This window comes from Pinus tabuliformis, chromosome 1_1 (genome assembly GCF_031772625.1).
Source record: "Pinus tabuliformis cultivar Carrire ecotype Pingquan chromosome 1_1, CPIR1, whole genome shotgun sequence".
Lineage (NCBI taxonomy): Eukaryota > Viridiplantae > Streptophyta > Pinopsida > Pinales > Pinaceae > Pinus > Pinus tabuliformis.
In genome coordinates this window covers 107,179,665-107,193,526 of record NC_142297.1, presented here as the reverse complement: position 1 = coordinate 107,193,526, position 13,862 = coordinate 107,179,665, and positions in this window count along the sequence as shown.

Genomic DNA, 13,862 nt, shown 5'->3' with positions numbered 1-13,862 from the left:
AGAGCGATTATTTATCTGTTTTTTTGGATTGGTCATTTCCTAACTTGCATAAAGAAAGGATGTGGGGCAAAACTCTAAAAATTTCTGTTTTATATGAGACATTCTTATCACACGACTGGATTAATCGAGCAATGTTACCGCAAGGTTCAAGCTCGTTAAAAAATAAACCCGCATCGAGCAGTTTTAGCACATAGTTCAAGCTCGTTAAAAAATAAACATAAGACATGAGCAAATGTTTCCCCCCGCGTTTAAGCTCGTTAAAAAAATGAACTGTTCCCCGGTAAATAACCATCGTGAATGTAGTACTTCAGCCATTAAAGCCTTGGTCGTGTTTGCACCGTCACCTCCACTTTTTCATTGGCCGATCATTCACCTCCATTTGATTGTTTACCCATTTTGAGGAACAGCTGCGAAGAGTGATTTCACTAGCCATCCTTGTAACACTGCCGTGATTGGAAAATTCCAAACCTTACCTGGAATCAACTGCTACCCGTTTTATCACTCGTTCCTCAAAAGACGAGTCTCCTTTAAGCTCTTTTCAACTGACTCGTAAAATATGAAAAGATTGCTGAGCCATTGGCCTCTCCAGCTCGTTAAAGGGACAGGAAGTGTTATCCCTCCTCTAGATTTTAATCTTTTTGGACCTGAGGGATTATTACACAAAAAGATTGAGCGCTTGTTTTGTTCAGCTCGTTAAAATTATCGAAAATTCATCCCTTCTATATTGTTTTATACTTTTTCGGACTTAAGGGATTAGATGACGAAAAAGGAATTTTGGAGTTACCTTTACGTTCCCTTTCAGACTCTCTAAAATTGAAAAGGACCGAGTTATCTTTGTCGTTAAACTCGTTAAAAAAGATTAATAGCGACAAACTTGTCTATAGACGAGAACGAATTTCACTATCGCTAGGCTCGTTAAAACATAGCGATGGGTTTGCGCGAAGGGCAAATTATAGAACAAGCATATGTTATCCTCCTCAAGCTTGACAAAAATAAAGAGGTACTGGTCAACAATGACTGGGGAAAATTGGGAAGAAAACTTAAAGAAACTTTGTTGGTAGCAAGTCGCTCTTGAACATGACACTTCCACTCCGTGTCCGAGTCTGGTTGGGTTGTTTCATTCACCGGTCACATCACCATGGTCACGCCATACCATCCACATTTGGGGTTAATGCTACCAATCCATCACATCAGTGTCGCCGATATGTTCAAGAGAAGTCATTCAGAGAATTCACCTGTGTCTCACCCACTACCATACATTATACTCCATTCTTTCATGGTCGCCACCCTGAACCTTATATCACCAGATCGTTTTCACCTCCATTAAAATCATTTGCTCCGTTCTGTGTCATTGATGTGGGATTCATTAAGGCCCTCCTGTGACGGATCACTTCTTGTCGACATCATCTCATTATCCAAGAAGTTGATCTAGGAACACCCCATTCAGTACTTTGAAGCTTGCATGCCTCAATGGCAAGTTTCTCACTTCCAGCAACAGGTTTACATCAATGGCCTTCGACCGAAAGATTTTTCGTGGTGTTCGATGCCAAGTCCTTTATTCACACCACGTGAATTGTACTGCAGTACCTTGAGGGTCATTATAATTATTGGTGATTCCTCTCGCGCTTGTTAACAGTTTACATCATTGACTGGTAATCAAGCGATGTCTTTCCATGTTCGACTTCAGAATACTTCTCACATGGATCGACTTGCACTTTGAGTAAAGATCGGATGAGATTGAAGACCCCGGATCTAGTTTCATCCATCCAGGCTGCGATATATATTCAGGGAAATAAAGACATTAAATGTACATCATTACTGCACAGATAATCATCCACTCAAAAGGATGATGCCTCTATCAGAATCATCAGTCTACACTCAGACGATTGTCTGTCCTATGTAGATGAAAATGAATTTATAAAGCTGAGCATGGGAATGCCCGCCTCAGCTAGATCATGAAAATAGTATGAATATAATGTATTGTATTGTATCTTATTACAGGTCTCCTCCCAGCATTGAAAGAACTTCAGATCCTCATAATAAAGCATTTCACTCGACACCAAAAGATTAACGACCTCATACTTTAGGGGGCAACTGCTATAGACATTTTTGGGCCCTACAACCCCAAGCATGAAATGTCCATAAACCAAGGGCTCCTAAGTCCCTAAAAGTGTTTTTCTAACCCCTAAAAGAACAAGGTCAACAGATTACAGCTTCTCCCAGAAGTTCTCCATGAGAAACTGCTTAGAATTGGTCAAAACAGGATCATTGCAGCTGCTCCACTGGCTAAGTGCGTTGCATCTCACCTAAATACACTGTGTGGGTGCGTTGCATTTCAAAAATCCCTTCTGTGGGGTGCGATGGGCGAGAAATGACAAATGGTAGTGTCATTCCGCAAGGTGGAGAGGCAATGGAAGCTTCCAGAATCTTCTCCTGTGACACTTGCCTCACTGAATTCGACCAAGGATGAGTAAGAGACCATCAGTCTCCAAGTGGAAGCAAGACCTATCAGAGAGAAGACACTAATCAAATCACAAGCTGACTCATCCCCCTTATAGATATCTATATATGGATCCCTCATCCCAGAGATCCAGAGGCTGGAATTTTGCATATTGTAAGGAATTGTTGTTGGTTTCTTGAGACAAACATCAGATTGTTGGGTGATCTAAGCTTTGTTTGAGGTGAAGAGGGGCTTCTTTGCTGGGAGGTTGATGCTGGGTCAGAACAACTGGTTGTAACTCCTCTTGGCTCTTTTCTTGTTTATCAATAAAAGCTATTTGAGTTTTCCTCCATTTTTTGTGTCATTGATGCTTGCTAAATTTGTATGGTCAATTTACATCTAATCCTAGATTGTTTATGATTATAGATCCATGTCTTTGTATAGTGCTATGCTTCTGTGATCTTACAAGTACTTTGTGAAGCTGGGCGTGCAAGGGAGCAGGTAGCTGAGGACCGTCAAAGAAGAGAGGGATCAAATCGGGAGATTAGCGCAAGACAGAGGTTGGTCTTTCTGTTCCTCTCTATCTATAATTCATAAAGGAAAAACAAAAGTAGCTTTTCTCTGTTTGTTTCTAAGGCAACTGTCACACCTTAGTGTGATAGAGCAGTTCTATATAGACACTTTTCCCTGTAACAATCTGATTACACTTTGGTGTGATAATCAAAGTGCCATGCAGCTATGCAAAGATCCAGTCCAACATCAGCACAACAAACACATTGAACTGCACATGCACTTCATCAGAAAGCTCATTCATGACCATGTTCTTGAAGTGCAATATTATTCAACAGATGATCAAGTTGCAGACATCTTTACAAAGGCTCTCATAGAGGCGAAGTTTACTAAAATTCGATTTATGGTTGGAGTTCAGGAAGTTGCCACTAAGGGGGGATAAGCTCTAATGCCTCCTTCCTTCTCCTATTGTGTCATATTTGTACATCCTTCAATCCTATCCCAAGTTGTTCTTAAGGGGGGATGTTAGGATATTCTGTGATCCAGGTGGATATTGGTGGCCACCTGCCAAGTCCACCTGGACCCCCACCATTGTCTTTCTCAGCATTTTCAGTTTCCTTAATTGTAGCACAACTTACTATTTTTAGCAGTTTTTCGGGTCCTGAACTTCCGGAGCCGTTTTGAGGCCCTAAACGACGTTTTTTGGGGAATCCGGGGGCAACATCGGTCCATGGAATGGACGGATGTTGCCCGTTCCAACAATGATAGTGCTTGGATAGATCTTTCTAATGAGCTATTGTACGCGTCAAATGGAGATCATATGCCAAAGTTACGACCCCGGGAAGTTGATGTACCAATTTACCCCCAAACGGGGCCCACAGTTTGGCGTTTCATCTCCTAGGGTTAGGTTTTGGAATGTTAAGGGTTTTCCATTGTTTCTCAACAATAAATAGACCTTCGAGCCTCATTGTAACACAGTTCAGAGGCATGTAGCCATCACATCTCTTCTCAGAGATAAGCTACCATCGCCCTAGCTGGTTTATTTCCATTTTTGGTTGTAAGCATATTTCAGTATTTTCCATTAATGAAATGAAGTATTATTTCCGCTGCATCTTTGTGTATATGGTTATCTCTGTAATTTGTTGCGTTCCTGTTTAAATCCGGATCAGTGGTATCAGAGCGGCCTGCTTTTTCTCTGTTTTTCTTTGCATGTCCCCAACAAGGTCGGGATATAAGGAGTTAGGGCTTGAACTGGTTGAACCTTTGCAAGACCAGCCTCGCAAATCCCGACGGCCTCCCATGGCGGACGAGAAGAAAGACGAGGGGGCAGGAGATCCCATCAAAATCTTGCTCGAAGAAGCCCTCGAGCGACAACGGAACGCGATGATGGACAGCTTTGCCCAGATCCTTCAGCGGCTACCCAGAAGCAACGCATCGACTTCCAGCAGCTACTCTGGAAACGCCACACCCTTTAAGGTACAAGTTAATTTGAAATCCCCATATTCGAGGGTCAGATAGACGCAGATGCCGTAGATAAATGGTTAAATCTGCTAGAGGGTTATTTTTCTGTTCATGAATTTTTGAGTCGGGAAAAGATTGTTTTTGCTCTTCTCAAAGTAGCCCCCCACGTCAAGGATTGGTGGGAAACCTACTACGAGCAGAAGGATGAAAGTACTGGCTCACTATTTTCAGCCGCACCCACCTGGGATTCGTTCCGGGATGCCATCAAGGAGCAGTACTACCCTGTCGGAAGCTATGAGGATGAATACATAAAGTGGACCACGCTGCGGCAGGGAAGGGACCAAGACGTGCCAGAGTTCACCAATATTTTCCATACCCTTCGCACAAAGTTGGGTATCAAGGATTCGAAGCAACATTTGATACTCAAATACCGTGGCTGCCTGCACAAGTACATCCAGGAAGAAATACAATTCCTAAACATCCCCTCGCTCGGCGCAGCATACCGATATGCCGTCAAGGTCGAGCAGAAGTTTAAACAAAAGAAGCAAGACTTTGGATCTGCAAATCCAAAGGGGAAAGGTGCCCCTAAACCACAGAACAAAGGACAAAGCCAAGGCGGGACAGCCCAAGACAACCAGTCGAAGCTGCAAGAAAAGAACAGCGCCGCGAAGCCGAGAAAGGACACTGGAAAATGGTGCGAGTTCCATAAGAGCTCCACTCACAACACAAGTGAGTGTCGGGCCAAGCAGTCACTGGTGGCTGAGCTAAAGGTTTCAAAATCAGATGCATGTTCCGACTCTGAGTCAGAACCCGATAAGGGGTACGAAAAAGGGAAGCAGATCATTGATGCGGATCCCAGCGCCACTGTTGCTACCGCAAAGATCCAGAAAAATGAACCCGAAGATCCAGAGGAGGAGGAGCGTCTCTTCCACTCCCAGATGTGGGTAAAGGGCTCCCTGATACAGTTCATTGTTGATAGCGGGAGTCAAAAGAACCTCATTTCAGCAGAGGTCGTGAAGCGGTTGGGCTTACCGACCACAGCGCATCCACAACCATACACCATTGGGTGGCTTCACCAAGGACGAGATCTTCGCGTGAGCCAGCAGTGTCGCCTTCCATACAACATCAAGCCCTTCACGGATGAGGTATTGTGTGACATTGCTCCCCTTGAAGTTTGTGATGTATTACTAGGACAACCATACTTGTGGAAGCGACATGCTGTGTATGAATCAAGGCCCCGTGCTGTCATTATTACATTGGGAAATAAGTTGTTCAGGATACCAGAGGTAGCACCACCTGCCGCCATCTCTTTGATTACTGCAAAACAATGCAGTAAGATCATTTCCAAAACCAGGAAATTTGTTTTCCTGATGATACGCCCTCAAGGAAAGAAGAAGACAGTGGCCGCGGCCTCCAAACGGGGTCCCTCTGCACGACAACTACAGATGGACAAGATTGTGGAGGAGTACGAGGACATCTTCACCTCCCCGGCAGGGGTTCCTCTGCACTGTCAAGTCAAGCACTCCTTTGATCTGACCCCAGGTGCGCCGCTACCCAATGGACCAATTTATCGGCGCTCCGTTCTGGAGAACGATGAAATCAAGAGGCAGATTCAGGAGCTCCTGCAGAAAGGTCACATCCGTCCGAGTTCATCGCCCTGTGGGAGTCCGATCGTGTTGGTACAGAAGAAGGATGGGACGTGGAGACTCTGTATTGACTATCGGGCGCTGAACAAGATCACTGTCCGTAATAGGTACCCGATCCCGCGGATTGATGACCTCCTAGACCAACTAAAGGGGGCGAAATATTTCAGCAAGATCGATCTGAAGTCAGGATATCACCAGGTACCAATCGAACCCTCCGATGTGTGGAAGACTGCCTTCAAATCCAAGGAGGGCCTCTTCGAATGGTTGGTCATGCTTTTCGGATTGACGAATGCTCCTGCAACCTTTATGAGGCTAATGGATGACATCTTGCGGCCATTCAACAACTCCTTTGTAGTAGTATACTTGGATGACATTCTGATCTTCAGCCAGAGTTTGGAAGAGCACCTCCACCACATCCGACAGGTTCTCCAAACACTGCGGCAACACAAGCTATGTGCCAATTTGGAGAAATGCACTTTTGGCATGACCCAGGTTTAGTATCTGGGATACATCATTGATGAACAGGGGGTACATGTCGATCCAGCCAAGATCCAAGTCATTCGGGATTGGCCCTCTCCAACCACTCTAACAGAGCTCCGCAGCTTTCTAGGTCTTGCCAACTTCTACCGCAGGTTTGTGTTGGGGTTTTCTCATATTTCTTGGCCCTTGAGTCAAGTCACCAAGGGCGGGGCGAAAGCAAAATTCTTTTGGTCTGAATCTCAACAGAAGGCATTCATGGAGTTGAAGGATCGCCTCTGCATGGCACCAGTGCTCACGTTACCAGATTTACAACAACCATTTGAGGTCGAGACAGATGCCTCTGACTATGCTATTGGGGCAGTCCTTACTCAACATGGACATCCAGTGGCATATCACAGTGAAACACTTTCAGACACAGTCCGGAAGTACCCCACTTATGATAAAGAGATGTATTCCATTGTACAGGCCTGCCGACAATGGAAGCATTACATTTTGGGGAAGGAAACGGTCATCCACACAGACCACCGACCTCTGCAGTTCATACAAACCCAAGGGAAATTGCAGAATGATCGCCATCAGAAGTGGTCTACATACCTGCAACAGTTTCACTTGAATATCAAGTATAAAAAGGGCAGCACCAATAATGTTGCAGATTGCCTCAGTCGACCACCGATCATGGCGCTAACCACCATGCTCAACTCTTGTGGGCACGAGACTTCTGATTGGCCACTTCTCTACAAAAGCGACCCAGAATTCGGCCACACATACCAGACACTCTTGGAGGGTCGGCATGTTGCAGATTTCCACCTCCAGGATGCCCTATTATGCCACCTCGGTCACCTTTGTGTTCCTTCAAGCGAGCGTGCCAAGATGATTTGGGAAGCACACTACAGTCGGGCTGCTGGGCATTTCGGGGTCGAGAAAACAGTGGCAATACTGCAAAATTATTTCTATTGGCCGAATCTTCGACAGGATGTTGGGAAGTACATCCGATCATGTACTGCCTGTGCCATTGCCAAACCGGCCATTAAGAAGCACGGCCTCTATACCCCATTACCTACCCCTATTCGACCTTGGGAATCCATCTCCATGGATTACATGTCAGGCCTTCCTTCCACTAAACATGGAAATGACTGTGTTTTTGTGGTCGTCGACAGGTTCTCGAAGATGGCCATTATGATGGCCTGCAAGAAGAATATCACAGCAGAAGCCACTGCTAAACTCTTCTTTGAACGAGTGTGGGTGCACTTTGGGATCCCACAGTCTATCATCTCAGATCGGGACAGTCGGTTTCTCAGCACATTTTGGTCCAGTCTCTGGTCAATACTGGACACCAAACTCACGAAGTCCACCGCCTTCCATCCTCAAACTGATGGCCAGACAGAGGTTGTCAATAGGATGATTGTGCACATTCTGCGCATGTATAACTCAAAGCATCCACGCACATGGGACGAGAGCCTCCCCTATGTTCAGCACAGCTACAACCAAGCTCTTCACAGCTCCACTGGCCATAGCCCTTTTCAGGTGGGTTTGGGATTCCAGCCACTATGCCCCATTGATGTGGCCATGCCACTTGCAGCTACTCACATGAATTCAGCTCATGTCCAGTCCGAAACAGATAAGGCCACCAGCTTCATTGAGCACATCCAACATATTCGCCAGCAGGTCCATGACATTCTTGAGAAATCAAATGCCAAGTACAAGCAGCGACATGATCAACATCGGGTGCCACACAAGTTTCAGGTGGGCGACAAAGTCTGGTTGCATTTGCAGAAGGAACGCCTTACTGGAGCCTATCGGAAATTGAGACCACTACGATATGGTCCCTACACCATTACTAAGGCCATGGGAGACAATGCATTTGAGCTCAGCATTCCCCCATTCCTTGGCCTGCACCCAGTGTTCAATGTGGACCGCCTTCGGCCATACTTTCCACCATTGCTAGACACATCCGACATTGCAGAACAGCTCAAACCCATAGAATTAAATCCAGATTGCATGGAACAAGCTGCAACTGATCGGATCATGGACACACAGATCAAGAACACTCGCCAACAGAATATCCAACTGTATCGAGTTGTCAAAGCAGGCCAACTCCTTCAGCAGGGAAAGTGGCTCACCAGGGAACAAGTTCAGCAGAAGTTTCCTCATCTCATGGAGGAGCTCAACGCAATGGGGACCATTGCTTCCTAAGGGGGGAGGAATGATCCAGGTGGATATTGGTGGCCACCTGCCAAGTCCACCTGGACCCCCACCATTGTCTTTCTCAGCATTTTCAGTTTCCTTAATTGTAGCACAACTTACTATTTTTAGCAGTTTTTCGGGTCCTGAACTTCCGGAGCCGTTTTGAGGCCCTAAACGACGTTTTTTGGGGAATCCCGGGGCAACATGGGTCCATGGGATGGACTGTTCCAACAATGATATTGCTCAGATAGATCTTTCTAATGAGCTATTGTACACGTCAAACGGAGATCATATGCCAAAGTTACGACCCCGGGAAGTTGATGTACCAATTTACCCCCAAACGGGGCCCACAGTTTGGCGTTTCATCTCCTAGGGTTAGGTTTTGGAATGTTAAGGGTTTTCCATTGTTTATCAACAATAAATAGGCCTTCGAGCCTCATTGTAACACAGTTCAGAGGCATGTAGCCATCACATCTCTTCTCAGAGATAAGCTACCATCACCCTAGCTGGTTTATTTCCATTTTTGGTTGTAAGCATATTTCAGTATTTTCCATTAATGAAATGAAGTATTATTTCCGCTGCATCTTTGTGTATATGGTTATCTCTGTAATTTGTTGCGTTCCTGTTTAAATCCGGATCATTCTGACACATAGGAATAGTTAAGTATAACTTGGTCTAGTGTAGAGTTAGGTAAAGTGTGTTTCTTTACTATGTACTTTTGTAACTTACAATCCGACGGTCACGATATGTAGTGATCCGACAGTTCATTCTCTCCTCGGTATTACCGACATTTGATCCGTGGCTTAACACTTGATTGGTCCATGATCTCTATTTAAAGAGCATGGAGGGTCATTTGTAGGGTAACTGTTCATGAGAGAAGCCTATGTAAATTTTCAATCTTTTTTTAATAAATTTCCTGAAGTGGCCGCGTTGGCTCAGGCCGTGGAATGTTTCCCTCTTTGAGGGTTTTAACCATGTCAACAATACTGGTGTATTGTTCTATGATCTGTTTGTGAGTGGTGTCCTTTGGTGTTATGTTTGAGAAACATTGTTCCCCTCTTTGAGGGTTTTAACCACGTCAACAATACTGGTGTATTGATCTGTGATCTGTTTGTGAGTGGTGTCCTTTGGTGTTATGTCTGAGGAACTTACCCTGTAAATTCCTACAAAATATTTTCAAAATTGGACATCCAATTACTTCTCTACAGAAGAAAGGGGTAAAATACAATTGTAAATTAGAGTTCACAACAAGCTTTGAGAAATTGAAACACTTTTTAATGAATGTCCCAATCCTAAAAAATGTAGATCTAGACAATGATTTATTAGTTTGTACATATGCTTGGAAGGAAGGACTTGGTAGAGTTCTCATGCAATAAGGACATGTGATCAACCATGAATCCAAGAAATTAAATGAGCATGAAAATAATTATGTACACCATGATTTAGAGCTTGTCATCTAGACCATTTGGATGGTGGTAATTACTATTAACCATATTCAATGTGAACCTTTTCTACCTCTTTTGAGATTAATGACTTGTATCACTTGACATCAGAAAGGAAATGGGGTTAATTTACAAATAAATCTAGCATAGTTGGTCATTCCTCTATGCCTTTAGGGTGCATTATAGTTCTTTGAATATATCGAGAGGAAAAGTTGGAAGATCTAGGATAGTTGTAGTCACTATCATGCACTAATATCTATCCATCCATCCTAAGGTCCTTCTAGGGATAGATGAAATATGGGAAGCCATATCTCACTATTGTTGTTAATGCTACCAGGAAATGTGAGGTCTAAGGAAATGTCTCCACCAATTTGAGAGAGATGTTATGGAGTCCATATGCATGATCAGTCCCTCGGCTATAGAGTCGGAAAAGTAGAAAAAGAGCATGGCTAATAAAAACTAAAAGGCAACCAAAGGTAAATACTATGGAAATTGGGAAGCATGTGCTTATACTTATGATTGGGAAAATTGATCTTGTGCAACTTTGATATTGCCGTGGGGAAATAAAATGGAATTCTCTACTTCCTTAAATGCCCTATTTAACCTAACAACTCTCGTCATAAAGTGCATTAATCTCCCTCTACAAACTTCCTACTTGAAGATTCAAATGACTCTACAACTATTGCCATGACCAATAGCTCATCTAACCCTTTTGGGGAGAAGAAAACAACCTAACAACTCATGAGCGGAAATTGCTAGTGATGCTAATTTTAAAATCCAATATTTTTTATTTAATTTTTTTTATATAATTTTATTATTAAATAATAAATAATGATTTATACATGTAAATTTTTAAGCATGGTAGTTTTGGTGGTTTAGTTTCATAATTTAATTAATTTTCGAGACGTGAATTTTGAGTTTTGAGTTGTAAGAATGTTAGAATAATTTTTGAGGTACAAATTTTAATGAGGTAGAAAAAATTGTTACTCTTTGAATCAATTAAATAAATCATGTTTAATGACTTTAGAAATACATACATTAACTAATAGACAAAATGGTTTTTTTAGCATTTTTTTTATTAATTTTCGTGAAATTTAGTAGAGATGTTTAAAAACCATAAATTTAAGATGTTTATTTTGTAAAATCTATTTATGTATTTAAAAGTGCATTCTAAATCATAAGAAATCAAAATATTATTAAAAATTGTATTGATTTAGATTATTGAATTCATTTATGTATTCAAATCACCATTTTAAACAACAGCAAAGCAAATCACAATCTTATTGGAAATTTAATGAAAAATTAAATACTGCCACTTCGATACGCAACGAAAGTAATCGATGCAGAGCGCGTGTATTAAGTAGAGTGGGTTCCAAGAGAGAAAGTTTGATCATGTGAGAACCACAAAACCCAATATAACTCCATTCTTTCGGGAAGTCGAGTGTAAATATAATGGAGTGAAGTATGATGAGCACATGAAGGAATAGGTGAAGTTGAACTAATTTTCATCCATTCTTTTCATTTCACTGGTACTATGGATTAATTATGTTTATATTTACATATGTGCGAATGAAATTGGTCAATGCTAAAATCACTTTGATCGATCAAAGTTAAAATGATTTTCGTAATAAAATTTGGAATGATTTTAATATAAATAAATAAATAAAATTGTATTATAATATGATGATGATGATGATGATGATGGTGGTTAACGTCCACTCAGACCAAATTGGTCTATCGGACCTACAATTTTCTTAGTTTTTACTTGTCTGGCTCCTCGTCTTTCTTGGCGAGATTGGTGTTGTAGCTTTCTTTCTTTTCTCTACAGTCTTCCAACTTCTTTTGTCTTGCATCTCCTTCATCTCTTCTGGTTCTTGGGACATTGGTGTCTTAGCTTCGCGATCTATTGTGTTCGTTCTTTTGAAAATAGTCGGAGAAGAAGTTTGGTTTAGGAGATCTGCTTTGCTGTTAGATGAAGATTTATTTTCTGCGGTATTCAAATCCTCATAACTGTTGATTTGTTGGGGCGGGCTTTCTCCTTGCTTGTTTTGAGAGTTGCTTCCTTCTTCCTTGATTTCTTGTGACTCATTTTCTCTAGAATATTCTTCTTCTTTGATGACAGTGTAGTGTTCTTTTTGTGCTCCTTCCCACCATGTAGATCTGTGGTGGTTTTTTCTAGCAAAATTTTTTTCAGAGGCTTTTGGGCAATTTTTTGCTAGATGCCCCGTCTCAAAGCACGATCGACATCTGAAGAGGACACTTTCGTAATCAAGCTTCTGGTTCCACACATAGTCTTTACTTGTTAGGTTTATTTCAGCTGGGAATCCGGCGCTGAAATCCATTTCCACACAGATGCGTGCATAGGTGGTTCTAGCATATTCTTCTGTTTCTGGGCACCTGCAGTAAAATTTCCCAATTGCATTTCCGATGGCTTTTAGCGAGGAGAGATTCCAGAGATGCAAGGGTAGGCTTGGCAATCTCACCCAAACTGGTGCTGAGGTTATCACTGCTGTAGAGGGATCGAATGATGGGTTCCATGGCTTCATGAATAGGCCTGATTTTTCCCAAAACCAAGGGCCGAAGTCTAGAATACATTGTCTGCTTTCAGGATTTTCAAAATTTACTATAAAGAAACCTCTAGCACAGGGGTAGATATTAATTTCATCAGAAATGATAGGCTTCCATACCTCCGAGATCCAATTGTGGAGTGCTATCAGCCGCGGCCAAAAACCATTGAACCGGCAAATTAGGGCACTTTCGGAGAACTTCAAAGCTTCATCGAGTGAGTCCTGGACCACTTGGATAGTGGGAGCTGGGGCTTCACTCACGATATGGGCAGGAGATTGCCCTTCAGAGGCGGATGAGCCACCAGTTATTTTTGCGAAGCTCGGAGCCATATTTTACTTGCTCAGGAGAACCGAGACTTCTCAAGAGAGGAGAAAAGGAGCACTGCTGGAGAGGAGTCAAGAATAAAATAAATAGTGTTAAAAAAATAAAAAAATAAAGTTGTATTATAATATAAAATAGTGATAAAAGGATAGATATAAAGTTGTTTTATTCAAAGGACTTGTAACTATTAACAGTTAGGTGTGGGCTTATCACCTTGTCATATTATATATGTGAAGGATAGGTGAAAAAACTTATTTCCATTTGTTTTTGTTTATTTTGTTATTATTTGTTTTTGTTTATTTTGTTATTTTGATAGTGGTCATTATAGTCATGGTTAGTTTAGATGATTAGATTTTGGGTAGATATTTATGTGTTGATTTGAATTGAAGTTAATGTTTGTTTTTTTTTTTATATGAGAGAATATTTAAGGTTATTTAGCAAGTGAAAAAGGGTAGTTGGTTATTTTTTCATGGTTTTTTTTGATATTAATGCTTTATCTCATATGGAAAATTATGAAGGAATTGGAGTTAATTAGCAAGTTAAGGATAGAGGGAGAAAAATTAGCAAATTAAGAAGTTATTTTTTTTATGGATTTGGGGTGTAATCTAAGTCTTTGGATTTGCCTAAAGGAGAAGTTGGAAGATCCAAAAGAGTCTACCATCATTGCTATCATATGGTATTAATTTGACCATTTTCCATCGCCGTTACTAAGGTTAGATGAAATATGTGAAACCATGTCTATATGATGTTGTGGATGTTACCTACTAGTGGAAATGTGATATCTAAGCAAATATCTCTACAAGTGTGAAA